This window comes from Canis lupus, chromosome 4, assembly GCF_048164855.1.
Source record: "Canis lupus baileyi chromosome 4, mCanLup2.hap1, whole genome shotgun sequence".
Classification (NCBI taxonomy): domain Eukaryota; kingdom Metazoa; phylum Chordata; class Mammalia; order Carnivora; family Canidae; genus Canis; species Canis lupus.
This window is the reverse complement of record NC_132841.1, coordinates 1,707,474-1,726,004: the sequence shown is the minus strand read 5'-3', so window position 1 is coordinate 1,726,004 and position 18,531 is coordinate 1,707,474. Positions and strand designations below refer to the sequence as shown.

At 41.7% G+C, this 18,531-nt stretch overlaps 1 protein-coding gene across 17 annotated transcripts in view; it reads left to right on the top strand.

The window, feature by feature from the left end:
• The window catches only part of LOC140631715 (transient receptor potential cation channel subfamily V member 3-like), a 541,542-nt gene that overhangs the window by 213,998 nt on the left and 309,013 nt on the right, over positions 1 to 18,531 (top strand). For 14 of the 17 annotated variants that reach the window (XR_012029200.1, XR_012029206.1, XR_012029205.1 and 11 more), the window contains exon 3: positions 5,437 to 5,499. The exons of the other annotated variants lie outside the window; for them this stretch is intronic. The gene's annotated coding sequence lies outside the window, so the exon portion shown is untranslated. The remainder of the gene's footprint in view (positions 1 to 5,436; positions 5,500 to 18,531) is intronic. 17 annotated transcript variants of the gene reach the window in all.

The window sequence follows — 18,531 nt, the reverse complement described above, 5'->3', positions numbered from 1 at the left end:
ACACCAATCCTATGGGATTAGGGTCCCACCCTTGTCACCTTATATTACCCTTGTTACCTCTTTAAAGGTTCTATCCCCAGATGGAGTCACATTGGGAGCTTAAGGCTTTCAGCATATGAGTTTGAGAGGGATAAAATTCAGTCTGTGACAGGAAGAAAAACAAACGTAGGATACTATGGGATACTAAGTTTGTGTATATTTTTGTTATGCTAAGTTTCTCCCTTCTAAGTTTTCACTGTGTCTTTTGGTAAAAGAAACAAATTGAACTGACATTTAACTGCCTACTCAAGCCAGCAGGCATAATCTATAGAATCTTATTTTAGAAGGTCATGAATTATTTCATTAAATTGTTAAGATGTCTTCATATTTAACATAATATGTGAAGTATGTATGTATATCTTTCTCAAAAGTAACTTTTAAAACTCTGCCTTTTTTGCTTTTTAAGATAGTTAATGCTGCAAGAACTGGTTAAATGTGTTAAATTCTGGTAAACAACAGCTTCTTTTATTTAACTGGCCCTGTAGAAATACTAGTTTGTTGATAGCAAAGACTTTTTCTTCTAATTTATAAGAAAAAATGAAAGAAAACAAGAGAATCACATCTAATTAGAGAGTCAGCCAACAGTGTTAATATTATTAAAGAAGTTCCATTTTGTTACCTCTCCTGTGTACAGAGAAATGTGAAATTACAAAGTTTGGATAGTACTCTTCACACTGTTTTCTACATCTAGTCGAATCCAGCCTCCCAACTTTTATCTCCACTGTGTAAGATTAGGTCTGTGGAAATTGGATGGAGAAGCCGTTCTTTGCCACAGATAGGGTAAAGTTTTCTTCTCCATTCCTGTTTTCTACCAAAATTGAAATGGAGAGCAGTTCTTTTCTCTTCATTTAATTGTTGATTCTGCATCAAAATTCCCAAACTCTTGTCGTAATGAGACTTTATAAGAATCTTGGTGGCCACTCTTGCTGATCTCAGGCTCCCAGAGTAAGAATTGAAAACTGCCAGCCAGTAAGACTCCACCCTGCCCAGTTGCAGAGAATAAGCAGATTCATCCCCTCTGCTTGGTGGCTTATGGGAATTGTGTGACCTCTGAGAGGTCTAGGTAAAACTTAGACTTCTAGGGTCTTGGTGAGACAGCATTTACAGTTCATTGCCTTCAAATCCTAGTTTGCTCCCCTGGTTCTTACTTAAAATTGATGACCCCCAACCCCTACCTCAACAAACCTCTGAAAGCAAGGGACTCAGTGATCTGCTGCACCACTACCAGTGCACTCACTGCAGAATGGTAAACCTTGCCCATGTTCCAAGCAGCTGGCTGAGGTCTCGTCAGCTCATGTGAGCCACTCAGTCTGCTACCATCCTGATGATGAGTAGGCAGCCTGCCCTGAAGACTTCTGAAATTGTGTTTTCCATCAACCTGGCCCACTGGACATTATCCTGGTTTTGCAGTGACTTCTTAGACACTGCAGTGTGGTAGCTCTCCTAGACAGCAAACCCCCAAAGAATGCTATTCCCACTTACTGTCACTTCCATTCCAGAGGATTATGTTCTCAGGAATACCCAGGTAGAGGCTGTCTATCTTAGAGTGCTCAGTGTCCACTAAGAGACCTCATTGTGCTGCTCTGGCTGAACCCCATTGACTATCAAAATTGGCAAAGCAACATCTCAAAAATGTAGATATTGCTGGACCTGTTGTACCACGGCCCATTCAAACCAGGAATTGTGTTAATTTTGTCTTGAATGAACTAAAATAAAAAGGAATGGGAAGGGATCCCTGGGTGGCGCAGCAGTTTAGCGCCTGCCTTTGGCCCAGGGCGCGATCCTGGAGACCCGGGATCGAATCCCACATCAGGCTCCCGGTGCATGGAGCCTGCTTCTCCCTCTGCCTGTGTCTCTGCCTCTCTCTCTCTCTCTCTCTCTCTCTCTCTCTCTGTGACTATCATAAACAAATAAAAAAATAAAAAAAAAAGGAATGGGAAGCGAAGGGGGAGGGTGAATGGAAAAAGATGAAGCAGCACCAAATTTTGTCTCAATGATCCTGATAGAGCTGCAGTTCCCCTACGCAGGGCAAACAGGCAGCTACTTCTTTATCTATAAAATGTAGACAATGGATAGGGCTGTAATGATGACATGATTGGGTGTGTATAAAGGGCTTGCTGTAGCACCTGGAGGATGGCGAGCATTTGGTAAATAGTCATCATTGCTGTTATTGTCACTGCTACAATTATGTGCGATTAGAAATGGAAAGAATCCAAGCTTGGACAGCAGCTTTACCCATCTCTCACTGGACAACCCTGAGACAGTTACTCGATTTCTAAACCTCATCTGAAAAATGGGAATAATAACAAAGGAATGAATAATTGCATTCATTAGAACAATTACAGATTTTAACTATCTCTGTCTTTTGGGGCACCTGCATGGCTCAATCAGTTAAGTATCTGACTCTTGGGTTCAGCTCAGGTCGTGATCTTGTGGGTTGTGTGATAGAGCCCTGTGTCTAGCTCCATCCTCAGCAGGGAGTCTGCTTGAAGATTCTTTCCCTCTGCCTCTACCCCCCACTCATGTGCTCATTCACTCAGTCTCAGGTAGATAAATCTAAAAAATCTTTTTAAAAAATTCTGTCTTTCCTTGTCTAGATGGAATGGCTTAAAAAATGAGAAGATGGACTTTGAAGGCAACTAGTCAGGGTATGATGCAACATCTGAGTGAGCGCAGATACTTAGTGAATCCTGTTTGTAAATAAGAACTTAATGCAAACCAGACTTAGCATAATATATACAGTTTTGGAACCATATTTATCATATTCCCTTAAAACAGGCTGTCAGGGACAACTTTGTCAAAACACTTGTTATTTTGGTCTTCAGATAAAGCAAGTTAAAAACTAAAGCTATATTGTGAAATTTAAAAGGAATATTCTATATCTTTCCTAAGAGACTGGGCTCTAATTCAGCCGAATACAAGAAGTTAAATTAGTTAATTAAGCTTATTTATGTCAGAGCTGTGAGCAGGTATGATGCTGTCTAAATCAGATGGCCGAGGATCAAGTTAACATTACTCTGATAGTAAAACATCTGCTCAAGTGTTCTGTGTCTTGCAGGCAATAAGAGCATAAGAGCAATATGCCTGCTCACAATAATTAGAAAGTAGGTGTATAATGACGTTTTGGAAAAGACGGAAGGAAACGGGACGGTTCAGATGGTGATACTACAAGTCCAAAACTGCCACTTCATTGATACTTGATTACGTCTGTAAATACCTATGATGTGACAAAAAGAAATTGTTACTTTAAGGACATTAACGAAAATGCCTACTTCTCTCTGAATATATCCTAAAAGTAGTATTGTGTTGGCCTATTGAACGAGGCTTCTCATCAGCCCTTCCCGAGTTATTAGTCTCCGGCTTTGAGTTCCTCTTTATTTGGCTAACTGCACGATTATGACAACAAACTCTGGAATCGGCAATCATATTTTCATTATATAACCTTTGAACTGTGTTTACTGGGATTTGGTAGAGCCTGTCATCTATACTCAGAGATTTGAAGCTTACCCCTAAATGAATGTCACGTGCAATTAATTTATAAGAGAAGTAATCTGAAGCTAGAGTGAAAGCTAGTTCTCTCAATGGTTTTCAGAATGAATGCTTTGCCACATCTAACACAAGAAACTCAGAGATACTTCAAGGTATTCAATCCCAGTTATTGTTCTCCAGTTCATTTAGTGAACAGAATATTTTTTATTAGCAGACACTTTAATGACTAGTGTTTGTTTTATCATTGTGTGACTTTATTTAATTGAGAGATAAGCATTTACTTATTAAAATGATCTAAATCCCAGTATGTAGGCATGTTGGGACTTCTTGTAAATTAGGCAGGTGTGTTCTGGATAACTGTTAATATTAACGATAAAATCCATATAACAAATACTTATCGAGCAACTACTATCTGCGGGACAATTAGAAGGTTACAGTGAGAGGACTGACATGTGCCTCTGTGGTATTTACTCGTCCTTGGGCTTGTTAGAGTCTAGAAGGAATCAATGGTGAAAGATGAAGTGTAGGCTCACTGGCAATGACCCACATGGATGAAAACATCCATGTGTTAGAGACCAGAGACAGAAGTGTGTGTATCCTCCCACCGAAGTGTAATTTGGTGACTTTCCCACCATTTCCTCTAGTAAGAATGAGAGTGTCAATATGGCCAAATATTCTCTTGAAGTTCCAGTTGCCTATATGTTACTTCCTGAGGAGATGCTGGCATCTAGAAAAAGATGCTCTCTAGGACAGTGCTTCTCACACTGATGCAGGACCGGTGACTTTTCTTTCTTTCCCTTTGCCCCAATCCTTCACAGATGGCTACTTCAAAAAAGAGAAACATGCAAAACATGAATCTGTTTTTTGTTATGAATGAAACGTTTCTTTTCATCTCTAGGCTTATCTTGTAGACATACTCTCAGAGGCTGCCCTGAGCTCCTCTGATCACACACATCCCAGGAACTCCAACCTCTAACCTCACAGCCTCTTTCATCCTGTCCTCTGAACTCACCTTCACCTCCCAGGAAACTGCAAGGTCCTTCTTTTAAAAATCCAGCAACATCTTGTCACTCCCATCCTCAAATTCTCCCATAGCACCTATTGTTGCCTCCTGACCCAGTGATGGCATTGACAGGAAAACACTTCCTTCATTCTCTGCTCATGGAATTTGGCGCCTCTTTTTCTTTCCCTAGTGCACCCTCAGAAAGCTTTCCTAGGGTTCTGGCCTAAATGTCAGTCTCTGTACACTTTAAAATGTAAATATCAGTGTCTGAAATGGGGTTGGGGGATTTTCTTTAAGATTTGACTCTATTGTGAGGTGGGCGGGGTGATGGGGTAACTGGGTGACAGACACTAAGGAGAGCACAAGACGAGATGATCACTAGGTGTTAATACTGTATGTTGGCAAATTGAATTTAACTAAAAAATTAAATTTAAAAAAAGATTTTACTGTATTCCTGGGTGAAAAGTGGGCTAAGCAGAGCTAACCATGTGTGTGTGTGTGTGTGTGTGTGTGTGTGTGTGTGTGTGTGTACATGTCCTCACCGGCTAAAAAAGGAGGGTACCCTCACTAACATATAAAGTGAAGGAATGTGTAACTTCTCTTGTTTTCTCTCCTTGCTTTATGTCCCTTTACTGTGACCAGAACTTTGGCGGGTGTGAGGAGTGGAACTCTATACAAAGAGCCTTTTGTAGAAAGTCAATGGATATGTTTCTTCTGCCAGTGACAGGGATCTTAACTCTCTGACCATGTGTATCCTTATCTCTTACATGAGATGATTAGGTACCATGATCACTTCGTCTAGAAAATTCTGTAATTTTCTGACATCCTCAAATCCTTTTGTGTACCCTATTGACTTATCCCCTCCCAGGGCTATATGTTAACCTCATTTTTTTAATTACTTCTAGCACCTGTATTCTGATTAGAGGCTGAATAAGTGACATTCAGAACTTCCACTAAGGTACTATAAGGTAAGAGCTTTTGGGGGGTTGAGTTCTTTGCTTTCATAAAAGGATTTATGGCTTGATCAGTGAAACATTAACGAAGAATAGGAATTCCTGAGTCAGTGTGTTTCAATATGATTATAATTGCTCCCTGTGCATCTTAATACAGATATACTAGTCATGCTCTGTTTTTGCATCTTAGTTAAGATACTTCTTTTGCTTGTTTGCTGATAATATTCAAAATTACAATGAAAGCATATTTGTTAAAATATGAAATAAGTTGTTTTATTTCAAATACTCATTTCTATCTTAATTGTAGCAATATGGGGTTATTGGAAATCAATGCAAAATATTTGAATTTTTAGCATATATGGAATCTTATAGCTCATCTAATTTTTAGAAGCTTAAATATTATCCCTTGATTTATATCACTTTATCCACAATGCTGTACAAAATCTGCTAGTGAATATAAAGAAAAAGCAATGTGGGGAAAAAGTTGAATCTCCTTTAAATGTTGTTTAAACTTTATTTAGCAGACAGTCCTACTAGCCTTCCCAATATCCCTTCACCCTTCCATAATAATAATACTAATTGTGATGTTTTGAAGGGCAGTGAAATGCCTACTTTGGAAATCTGTTCCTTCCCTGACTCCTTTACTGAGGCCACATATGTAAGTCGCTTCTGGCTAATGACTTGTGGATGGTGAGCTCCAGGGAGGGCTTCCCTTCTTGAGTTTATTCCCTTCCTGATTTTATTTCATTCCTAAATAAAAGAGCAGGGCTTCAAGAGCAGAATATTTTTGGAACATTTTCTTTGCTATTACTCCATCTTCCTACCTGGAAAGCTATTCTAAAATTTGTAGCCAAATTTTAACTTACAGAGGTAACTGAATGATGACACAGAGAGGTCAGTGCCATTGAAAGGAGACTATTACTTACACATCCTGAGAGAAAGGCCACTCCCTGCCACCAGGGCCACCTGAGGAAGCACCAGCTTTGACCTGGAGGCAGAAGACAGAATGAGAAGAAAGTCTAAGTCAGAAAGAAAGTCTTTCAGAAAGAAAGGCTAAGTCAAAGCCTTTATTGGGAAGGTCTGTGGGAATAGCTTTGCAGGCAGGGCACTTGGTTGAGGACTGGCCAGTTGGAGCAGTGTGGTTGGTGTCTGGATTAGAGGGATGATCTCTGGCTGTCTGGTCCCTGGCCCTGTATGACTTACGGCTGGGGAAATACTGGCTTGGGGTGTAAAAGAGGAGAATTGAGACTGTAGATCCCGGATTGCTTGGTTTACATATGAAAGGTGTGCTCTGTGCCACGTTCTTTGCTATATGTAAGACTGACTAGCTTGGGAGAAGCAGTCTATCCCTGGGCAGCCAGCTTTTAAGATCTCAAAACATCATAAAATACACAAAAAAAACAGATTAGTACCCAACACAGCCCCCATCTCATCATCCCAAGGACAAAAGCCACAGCTAGAGATGTTGGCAAAGAAACATAAGTGAGTTTGACTCCTTGATGACATTCCTTCTCTCTAGCAAGTTTACCGTACACTCTCCTGTGGCATTACTCAGATAAATCCCTGATTTGTTAGATCTCCTGACACTTGGAGCTGAATGCAGACATAGCTGATTCATGGACATTCAGATCAGGGCGTTGTGCTAGACATGCCTCTTTCATCTTCACAAGAGTGCCATCCAGGTATGATTATACCCATCTACAGATGAGGAACCTGAGATGTTAAGAACTGTGGCCTATGATTACAGGTTGTCAAAGGCGATTTTTGAACTGGACCTGTCAGGTGCCTTTCCCCATACTCTGCTACCTTGATGCTTACCCTGACGATATATGCCAGGAGCCTGTGCTGTTGCTGATCACATCTGCTAGGTAGTCCGTGGCATTGCCGGCTCACTAGCCCTTTGAATGTTTGCTCTTCAATAATACGGAATTACTATTAGACTATCCATTTATGAAACTAAGTAAACTGAGGCTATTTCACATTAAAAGAGAAAAAAGAAGAGAAGGGCAAACTCTAATTTGGGGAAAACAAGGTGAATTAGAACTGCCTATGAAAGCAAGTGAAGGAAATATTAATTCCAAGGTGGGTTGGTTTTGCTTTTTTAAAATTTTTTTTTGAAATAAAAGGTTAGAACTAATGGTCTCAATATGGCCACAAAATTCAGCTTTTGACCTACAGTCCTAATATTAAATATTCTCCTTCTGACAGCCTCTATTACTTCACTCATACTTACTGGTTCAGGAAGGGGGTGGAAATGCAGGTAAAAGATAAGTTATATAAAGAAACTCCTTTCCAAAGAAAGTCATGCACGATATTGAAAAAGGTACTGAGCTGGGTCAGGGAAGGAGGTGCTCAGGTAATGGGAAAGTCTCTGGGCTGGAAAATACAAGAGGGGCAATGCAGGTGACAGCCAGCTCTTCTGAGGCTTAAAAATGCCATCTCACCTCCCCAGACCTTTGTTCTTCATTTATAAATTGAGGATGTCAGATATTCTGATATTCTCTGTGTGAAAGAATAGCTTACCTTGTCGGATCTCCTTTGTTCATGCCAGGGACATGCTGTATCCACTAAAGCCAACCTTTCCTTTTGGCCTTTGAAGCTATGAGTTCTCACTGATTTTCCTGTCCCTTTCTTCTCTCTCAAAGTGATCCTGAATCCCTTCATTTCTTTCTGTTTCTTCTGTGGTGACTGCAAGTCCTTCTGTCTTGCCTGGACAGCTTCATCAGCTTCCTCATGGTCTCCTGGCTCCATTCTTGTCTTACCAAAGTCCCTTTTGTGTGCAGGAGCCAGTGTCCAGGGATCCCGGGTCACATCTTGTTACTCTCCTGCTTGGGACCAGCTTAGAACCCTTCAACCCATGCCTTCCTCTGCATTAAGGGCACAACGTACAACCATGCCTTACCCTTCCCATACCTTCCTCCTGGCTTCCCAGCACCAGTGTCTGTCCTCCATACTGTTCCTTGAGTGTTTCTTTCTGTTCCTGTCCCCATCCTGAGGCCCTTTACATTCACAGCTCTGCTGCCACAATCTTCCCTAACCACTCTCTGGAAATGAGTGCTTCCCAGGCACCCGAATTTAATTCCTTCGAAAAACTAGGAATTTTATTTTGTAAAGTGTACTACAATACCCCCATATGGTAAACATATGTACACATTACAACTTAAGCGATTTAGGCAGGACATGAAGAATTCAGCCAGATTTGTTGATAGTTTGTTGCTTATCTCTTGCTGTAGAATGATCTAAGGTCCTTGGGTTTCTTCGTTGCCAAAACCATGGTGCCTATGAGGATGCCTGTTCCCTGCAAGAAGCTTAGTAAATATTTACTGAATGAATGAATGTAGATGCAGAAAATGCCATAGGTCAGATATGCCAAAAGAAGCTAAGCAGAGCTTACAGGTGTCCCCAATAAGTCTACTGCTTCGGAAGGAAGGGAAAAAAAATAAAAGTAAAGATGAAAAAAACAAACAAACAAAAAAAACTTCTAAGGGGAGGGACAGATAGCCGTGCACACAGAAATAGCGATAAATATTTGGGAGGGACCATTCCAGGTATTTTTCCCAGCAGTGTGTTTGGTCTGTGATGATGTGTGGCAGAGGCCAGTTCTCTGGATCTCACATAGATTTATTGGCTAAGCTTGGCACATAGATGATCAGAAATGCTTGTGGAATGAAGGCCCAAAAGATGAAATAATAAATTATTGAACTGCTAAGAGCATTTTGCCTTTTTTTTTTAAAGTGGGCATGATAATATTCCCTTGATGCCAATATTCAGTCCGTGTTAGTAACAGGCATTCCAAATACACTGAGTGTGAAAAATGTTCCATGAAACAGAATTTGGTTACTGTGCTAGGCATCTCCCTGAGAGCATTTCAGAATTCATTTATTCTTCAAGTAAATTGTCACAGTGACTATCCAGAATGGCACACCGTGCTAATGTATTAAAATGCGGATGGGAAAATGGAAACTAGAAAAATGTCTTATCTGTCAATTAAATGATGTAGCCTCGTAGTTAGATTATAGCAATTTGGGGGCTTTTTGTTTTTTGCCAATTGAGATTTGACAGCCGTTTATAAAATATTTACATTCTTATTTCAGGCACATTGACAGCACTTTTGGGTCTTTGGAAGATGTTAATTACATGTTAGGAAAATGTTTTAAAAATTTTTGAAGCCAATCTGGTGAGGGGAAAAAAAATCTGTTTTTTTTTTTCAAATTGTACAAAGGAAGGAAATTACTAAAGGATATATTTCTCATAAAAGTCAGAAATAATAGATGTTTGTGACCCAAAGACCTACTGCATGTAAGGTGAAGGAATATTCTTCTCCACCCGGTCTGTTCTGGGCACCTTAGCTTTTCTTAATCAGCTCTGTCCAGCTAGATACATGCTTCTCATTTTTTTCACTCTATTATGCATATGTAATGTTTGTGTGGTACATGGGTAAATTAGACAGGATTTGGGACCATCTTTATGGAATTTTGCAGGAAAAAAATCCATACATATTTTTAGTATTGAAAGTAGATTAAATAAGTGTTGGGAACAACACTAGGCATTGAATTTATATAGAATTTTCCAGGAAATGGGCAGCCCGGGTGGCTCAGCGGTTTAGCGCTGCCTTCAACCCAGGGCCTGATCGTGGAGACCCAGGATCAAGTTCCACATCAGGCTCCCTGCATGGAGCCTGCTTCTCCCTCTGCCTGTATCTCTGCCTCTCTCTGTCTCTCTCTCTCTCTCTCTCGAATAAATAAAATCTTAAAAAAAGAATTTTCCAATAAAATACTTCCAAATGTTCTTATGAGAAATGTACATTTACATATAACGTTTTCGGGATACCTGGGTGGCTCAGCCGCATGATCCCAGAATCGCAGGATGGAGTACTGCATCGGGCCCCCCTCAGGGATCCTGCTTCTCCCTCTGCTTCTCCCTCTGCTTCTCTCTCTCTCTCTCTCTCTCTCTCTGTCTCTCATGAATAAATAATTTTTTTAAAAAAGATATTACATATAACTTTTTCTTATCAGTAATTATGTAAGAAGAGTGATCTATAATTCTTGATCAGTGGTCTGTCTGAAGTTTTGTCAGTCACTATCTGTGTGATGCTTTGTAAGAACAAGTAGATGACAGAAAATTTAAAACGTGTTTTAGTCATTCAAGAGTTTCCTGCAATTGAAATTACGTTTAAAGAATCTAATGGCTATTACTTTCTTTCACGGGCAAATGCTATGTTGAAATTTCTACAAGCAAATGATTTTGGAATCCAACCTGTTTTAGTATCAAGGATTTTAAAACTTCATGGAAAGCGTAGATCCTTCTGTAGCTATCACCCTACACATATCTTGGGCTCCACTACAAGGTCATAGTAGTCACAGATGGGCAAAAATAAGCTTGAGCCTATCTGTGGATCCAGAAGGCAGAGGGCATTTGGAGGCTCTGGGTTCACTGCCCCTTCTCTCCCCTGGTTCTTCCCTGCCTCTCTCCATTCATGTGGACATTCAGCTTGAAATGCTAACATGCCTCTCCCCCACTGTGTCACAGCTGTCCCTTAGCCAGCCTTGGGTCCCAGGGACACTTAAGCATGCATCTGGTGAAGAGACCAGTTATGCTCAAAGAAATGAGTAGACCTGGGGAACTTGAGTGGCTCAGTGGTTGAGAATCTGCCTTTTGCTCAGGTCGTGACCCTCAGGTCCTGGGATCGAATCCCACATTGGGCTCCTCACAGGGAGCCTGCTTCTCCCTCTGCCTGTGTCTCTGCCTTTCTCTTTGTCTTTCATGAATAAATAAAATTTTTTAAAAAATGAGCAAACTTTTGCCTTTGGCAAGGGATACTGGGGATTTGCAGATATGAAGCCTGATCTAGTAGAAACTTGACTCCCTGAGGGCATTTCATGGACAGGGGAAACCCAGAGTGGATTCTAGGATGTAGCACTTCTCGAACACTAACGTGTATACCCCTGTTAAAATACAGATTCAGATTCAGAAGGACCGAGGTGGGCTCGAGCTTTGGCATTTCTGACATGTCCCAGATGAGGCTGATACTGACATTGACTGCGCTCTTAGGAGCTAGATGGTGACACAGTGGGACCACAGGGTCATGGCAGGGGTACTGTTGCCTGAGTTGCAGAGCAGTACTGGACAGAAGTATCTGCTTTAGGTGAAGACAGACATAGGCCTGCCACAGAGAACTTTCCTCACCCCCAGGATCCCCTGGCCTGTATCACTTGCCACCCTTACTCCTCCCAATTTTCTATCATGTCCTTTGGCTACCTGAGCCACCAGCTGTACCTTCCATGGCTCCCAGCCACTTGTGCATGAGTGTAGCAGCTTACTGTGTGGCTGGGCACTGAACTTGATGTCCAGGTGGCAGAGCCCATGTTGGCTATGCTAAGAGCATTGCAGAGTGGCATCAAGTGCCAGGTGTCCCCATCGTGCTTGCAGCCGATGAAAGCTCAGAACCAACCTGAGCTCAGAACCAACCTATGCTCAGTCACACCTGCCCTCTGGAGGGCTGGTGCCTCCACCCAGGCCCACTGGCTGCACAGGGCTCCGAGGGCATCTGCGAGTATCCTACTACCCAGGGCGCTGTAGTTCCTTGTGTGGGAAAGTCCCACAATCAGGTTCCAAAAGACACATTAGGGGGAAGTAGTAATTCCAATAGTTCTCTAGCAAGATTGCAATACGTTATGTGGGACTAGATTAAAAAGTTTTCATAAATGACCCAAGAAAAAGCAGTGCATTAAAAAAAAGACTAAATTCTCAGAGGAATAGTTGAAAAGAACGTCCACACCAGGAACAAAATAAAATAAGCTAAAAGGAACGTTCGGGAAATAAGTATGTGTTACGCTTAGGTTATGACCCTTATCCCGATGCCTCAAATCTGTGCCTCTAGCTTAGACATCCTTGCCTAGTCCACATCCATATATCCACCCAGACAACTCTCTGGACAGGTTTTCACCACCTACTCCATAACCAGAATAGCAGAACTGAACTCCTGCTCCTCTGGCCACTCCCTACTTCTCTGGGTCTGTCCTACTGTTATGCGTGTTATACAGATGCAACCCTGAAACCGGACGCATCCCTTTATCTTCCTGAAGTGAAAATCTAATATGTGAATGAAATAAAATGCTGCCCTGAGGTTGACTGGATTATCAAAATATCTCACAAAACACCATTTCAAACAAATACACAAATGGTATCAGGTGATGGGAATCAAAAATAAAATAAATCTTATGGGATGACTCTAAAAACTTGTAACAAAAGAACAGCTTGATAACTTGAAAACTAGTTATCAGGTAAAGTAACAAGTGATTAATTTCATAAAAATTCAAGTTTGTAGATGACACTTTTTAACTAGGTAGAGGACACTTTATCTTAAAGGAAGCTTCAGACATAATTCCATAACAAACAAAAATTCAGTCACATTCCAAGAGAATGAAAGAGCTCATTACAATAAAAACTGCAGAAAAGAACATGGAAAACTAGAGCCACTATCTTCACACCAAAAAATATACAGCATGCATGCAACCATGAGCAGACATCAATTCAAAGCACACATGAGAATGACTTGGAAAAAGCAAAGATCTCATAATGTGATGGAAGGCCAAAGCTTCCACTTATTGCAAGTGCTTTATTTACATTCTAGCATATCGTGGGTGGGCAGGGGGAGGATTCCATTATGCAGCTTCTTACTGTTCTAAGACTGCAAATTTTGTCCAGTTTTCTTTTCAGCAAACTAGTTACTCAGTTCCTGCTGTGTGTTCTTAAGAGAAGTCTTAGATAATCTATACCCATGCTTTCATATAGCTTCTTTTCTTAAAGAGCATGCAGTGCAGTCAGTCCTGTTTGGATGAGAAGCTCCACACACTTTTTAAATGTTGTGTTAGATACAAGACCCTATATAAGGAGCATAACCAAGCAGTTTAAGTAGCAAACAGACCATGGCTCTGTTGTTGTCTTGGGCATACTTCAGCATCTCAACATCCTTGATATTTTCCACAGGGATAGACTTAGGTGAGCTTTCAGAATGTGTGCCTGAAAAGGATGCGTTAATCACATTGCCAGGGCAGAACAAGAGGTAATTTTTCCTTATGGCTTCAAGGGCGAAGACGAGGTGACATACATAGAGGCAGGAGCAAAGGTAGGACTTACATGGGCAGAAAGTAACCGGTAGGCATTGCCAGGGATCATGGGACAGAAGACAGGTGATAGCTACAGATTTCTAGCGTGGGCGAGTCGGGGCAGGCGAGGTGGGCTCCAAGGATATGGAGAGACCCGGACGAGCAGAATGTGGAGGATTGTACAGGATCCTGGGGTGGTGTTTTTTTTTTTTTTTTTTTGAAGATTTTATTTATTTATTCATGAAAGACACAGAGAAAGAGGCAGAGACCCAGGCAGAGGGAGGAGCAGGCTCCCTGCGGGGAGCTCGATATGGGACTCAATCCTGGAACCCCAGGGTCACACTCTGAGCCAAAGGCAGATGTTCAACCACTGAGCCACCAGGTGCACCAGCAGCTTGGGTGTTATCTGAAAAATCACAGAGTACAGCTGAAGGAGCGTGAGCCAGGGATTGACATGAGGAGAATGAACTGGGCAACACTACATGGAAGTACATGGCAGGTGGGTAAGTTTCATCAGGAATAAGGACCTTAAGGACTGAAGAGGAACCTGTCCCCGGAACGAGGGAAGAATAGACTCAGAAATCAACAAGGAGAAACTTAGTCTCATCACAGTGCTGTTTGTTCTGCTGTGTCTTCACACTTTTCAGTGCTTTTGATGATTCACCTTTCATCTGTAAATGTGAGATGGAAAGAGAAAGAACAGTCAACAAACACTGCTGCCTGGGTTCTCTCTTCATTTCTGTCTCCATCTTTCTCTTCCTCCAAACCTGGCCGACCCCAGTTTTCCTTCTGTTTCCTCCTCCTGCATTCCAGAACCCATTGCAGCCTGGCCTCTGGTTTCCCCATTTGCCTGGGAATGCTGTTACCCAAATGAGTGGCGATCTCCTTGTATGTGAGGAACCCCAAGAAGTTTCAATCCCTAGCTTTATTGACAGTCCCTGCAAGTTTTGCTGCCATAGCTTTTTTGAAATTCTCTCTTTCCTTGAATTGCAAGGAACTCTCTCTCCTTGAATTTCTGTCACCTGCCTATAAGTGCACATCCTCTTCTCTGCCCCACAAAGCTCTGTTCAGCATTCTTCTCCTGTCTTTGAACTTCAGGCTTAGGCTATGACCCTTATCCCGATGCCTCAAATCTGTGCCTCTAGCCTAGACATCCTTGCCTAGTCCACATCCATATATCCACCCAGACAACTCTCTGGACAGGTTTTCACCACCTACTCCATAACCAGAATAGCAGAACTGAACTCCTGCTCCTCTGGCCACTCCCTACTTCTCTGGGTCTGTCCTACTGTTATGAGCATTATCCAGGTGCAGCCCTGAAACCAGACACATCCTTTTATCTTCCTGAAGTGAAAATCTAATCATAATTAAAATGCAGCCACTTCCTAGCTCTGTGACCTTCAACATTACTTAACTTCTATGGCTCTCAGTTTTCTTATCTAAAAACTGGAAAAAATAGTTAGCACTTGCCTCACAGGTGGTATTATGAAGATAATCAATGGCACATTGTAAGCCCTCAATAAATATTGACCATTGCATTCTTTGAAATAGACTCCCCATTGACTTCAAAAGAAAAGAAAGCCAAAACTAGTCTTCTTAGCATGGAATTTGATTTTTGCCTAATTCCCAAACTTCACAACTTCAACCCTGTGGTCATGATCCACAGCCCTTAAAAAAAGATGCTCTAAGGTGCTGTGCTCTGCCCCACCCTCCCCTGAGCTCACTGGTTCTTCTTCCTGGTATTAGATCACAGCTTAACTGTGGTCGTTTCCATTGATCCTCAGAGTGTATATGACATAGCTCTTCCTGCTTTTGTCTTTCCAAGTCTGAACTAGTTTTCCCTCAGGTGCCCCTAGAAAGCCACTACCTTAGAATAATTTGTTCTACATTGCCACTGATAGCACATCTTTATTTGCCTCTCCATCCTGTCAGCTCCTCGGTGGTAGAGGTACTATTTATCTTTAGGTGGGAGTGGTTTTGAGAAGAAGTATAACCATAAGATATGGACAAAAGAGAATAAGCATAAGACACACCAATTGTGCACCTAGAAATGGCCCTGGGTAGAGGAGAGTCAGCTCCTTTTCCTCCTCAGTTGAGTCTGAGATAGCTGAAAAGGCGCAAGTTGGAAGAGGAGAAGGCAAAAGGGAATAGGATGATATTGGGGAAAGGCTGAACCAAAGATGTGAAGGAAGTGGTAGATTGTTCACAATGGATTAGAGATCCATGGGGCACAGTGCAAAGGACTATGATGTGGGTGACCAGCAAGACAGGAGAGCTCATGCTGACCTGGTGATAAATTTGTACCTGCATAAAAAATTCCAGAAAAAAAAATTCCAAAGAAGACAGGCTTTCAGTCTTAAGAATGAGGAAAGGACAAAACACACATAAGTTTGTGATATTTAGGAAGCTGAGATACAATGCTAACATATACACACAGTAGTAATGAGTCACAGTATTTTTGGTTACGGTATGTGTGTATGTAGTTCCATATAGTGCCATGTATAAATACACATTTTTATAGATAGCTGACCCTCCAATAACAGGGATTAGGCGTGTTGACCCCCCTGCACTCAGAAACCCATGTATAACTTTTGATTCTGAAAACTTAACTACTCACAGCCTGCTATTAACTGGAAGTCTTACCGGTAACATAACAGTCGATTAAGATGTATTTCATATATTAAACGTATTCTATACTGTATTCCTATGTTAAAGTGAGCTAGAGAAAAGAAAATGTTATTAAGGGCCAGCCCCGGTGGCGCAGCGGTTTAGCACCGCCTTCAGCCCAGGGCGTGATCCTGGAGACCCGGGATCGAGTCCCACATCGGGCTCCCTGCATGGAGCCTGCTTCTCCCTCTGCCTGTGTCTCTGCCTCTCTCTCTCTCTCTCTCTGTGACTATCATGAATAAATAAATAAAATCTTAAAAAAAAAAGAAAGAAAATGTTATTAAGAAATCAAGGAAGAGAAAATACATTTAGAGTACTGTAAAAAACACCTGCTGTAAGTGGGCCCAAGCAGCTCAAACCCATGTTGGTCAAGGATCAACTGCATTTTGATTATAAGAGTAGTATAGTGTTTATTATAAAAATACTGGCAATCAGAGAAATCAAAGACTGATATGAAATGGGGTTTAAAACAGAGGTGGAGGGGTAGGTGGTATAGACAATGCTATAGGCCCGCTTGACCTCACAGGGGAGAAGAAACACGGTAGTGGTTGTGGTCCAGATTATAGGGGCGGCACATGGAACCCAGAGAGGGCCTTTTTAAGCTGAAGGATATGAAAATCTGTTTGTGAAATGGTGGACATGATTGAGGAAGAAAGGACAGAAGGAGTGACAAACCAATAATGGATGAGAGAGGGGGCTGCTTCAGGAGTAAAGACCTGTGAGAAGTGGGAGAGGAGGAATTGTGCCTGGGATGGCCTTTGGCAGATGCAGGGAGGGAAGGTAGACTTCATGAGCATGCATGCCACTGAGTGGATAGGTAACGATGCTCAGAAAAGGAAGCGGTTCCCAATCATTATCACTTTTTTTTTCTTCAGCAGGGTTCTGTATTCCCTTCAGTTTAAATGATTTGCGGTTTGAAGGCCCCCTCAGAAGAAAGCAGGCCATGTGCCCAGCAACTGACCACAGTGGCCTGTTTTCAGATAGACTTCTGTGTCCTGGCTTTACCTCTTACTTCAGCTGTGGGGCCCTTGTCACAGCTGGTGTGGGAGGCGCTGGTGTGGGAGGCCCTTGACTGGGCCAGACTGGACTCCCATGCCAGGACCCCAAACCCATTACAACTGTCCACGTCAGCTGAGGCCGAGCACTTAGCCCTTCCCGCCTCAGCACTGCTGTGGTAACATGGTGATGAAAGATGACACTACTCAGAGAACACCGTACAGTTTGTAGAACTGAGCCTACTACATACATTTCATCTGTGCCCTTCACTTCTGTGAGCCTAAGTTTCCATGTACAAAATGCAGTTGATGATACTCCAGCCACACACAAATATCACAAGAATGAGAAAGAAATTGCACATAAAGTTCCCAGCACACAACAAGAGAAAAGGAAACTGAGTGAGTGTCCGAGACATCTTTGCTGGGCAGCAATGAAAATGGGGAGAGAGAAGTGATTTGTTGTTTGAAGACAAAACCTTTTAAAACTTACTTCTTAACAAAGTGGAAGCCAGTGGAAGCCTGGTAATGTGACCAAGGCCCAGCCTTTCTTTTGAAGTTGATAAATTTAATAAAAATTTATTCATTTTCACTTTAGTAAAGGTGAGCAGATGTTTTGTGTGTACAGAGGCCGATTTCAGAACACATCTCTGCAGAGCCTACCTTAATGTAATGAGATTTTATATTGGGAAGTGACATTAATTACCACATTATATCAGAGCATCTGAACAAGTATACAAAATGGTTGAAACTAAGCAAACTGAATTACTTAATTAAAATATTGTGTTTTGTAGTATCATGAATATAATATAAAAACAGTGTGTTAAAGGGATGCCTGGGGGACTCAGTCAGTTAAGATCTGCCTTCAGCTCAGGTCATGATCCAGGATCCTGGGATTCCCTGCATCAGACTCCCTGCCCACTCTGCTTCTCTTTCTGCCTGGCGCTCCCGCTGCTTGTGCTCTCTCCCTCTCTCTCTCTCTCTGACAAATAAATAAAACCTTTAAAGTATAGTTTGTTAAATAAATATATATGTATATATATCATATATATATATATCCTATATATGTATGTATATTATGCGTCTTGATTTTCAAATGGAATCACAAGGATCCAAAGGCAAACCTAGCACAGTGCCTGGGATATCGTAGCTACTGGACAATGGTGGATGAATAAATGAACAAATGAAGCCTGTGTTGGCAACTTCTGTAGCTTATACTGTAGGACTCCATCTCAGGGAAAAATAAAAAAGAAAGAAAAAACAGCCATTACATTCTATTA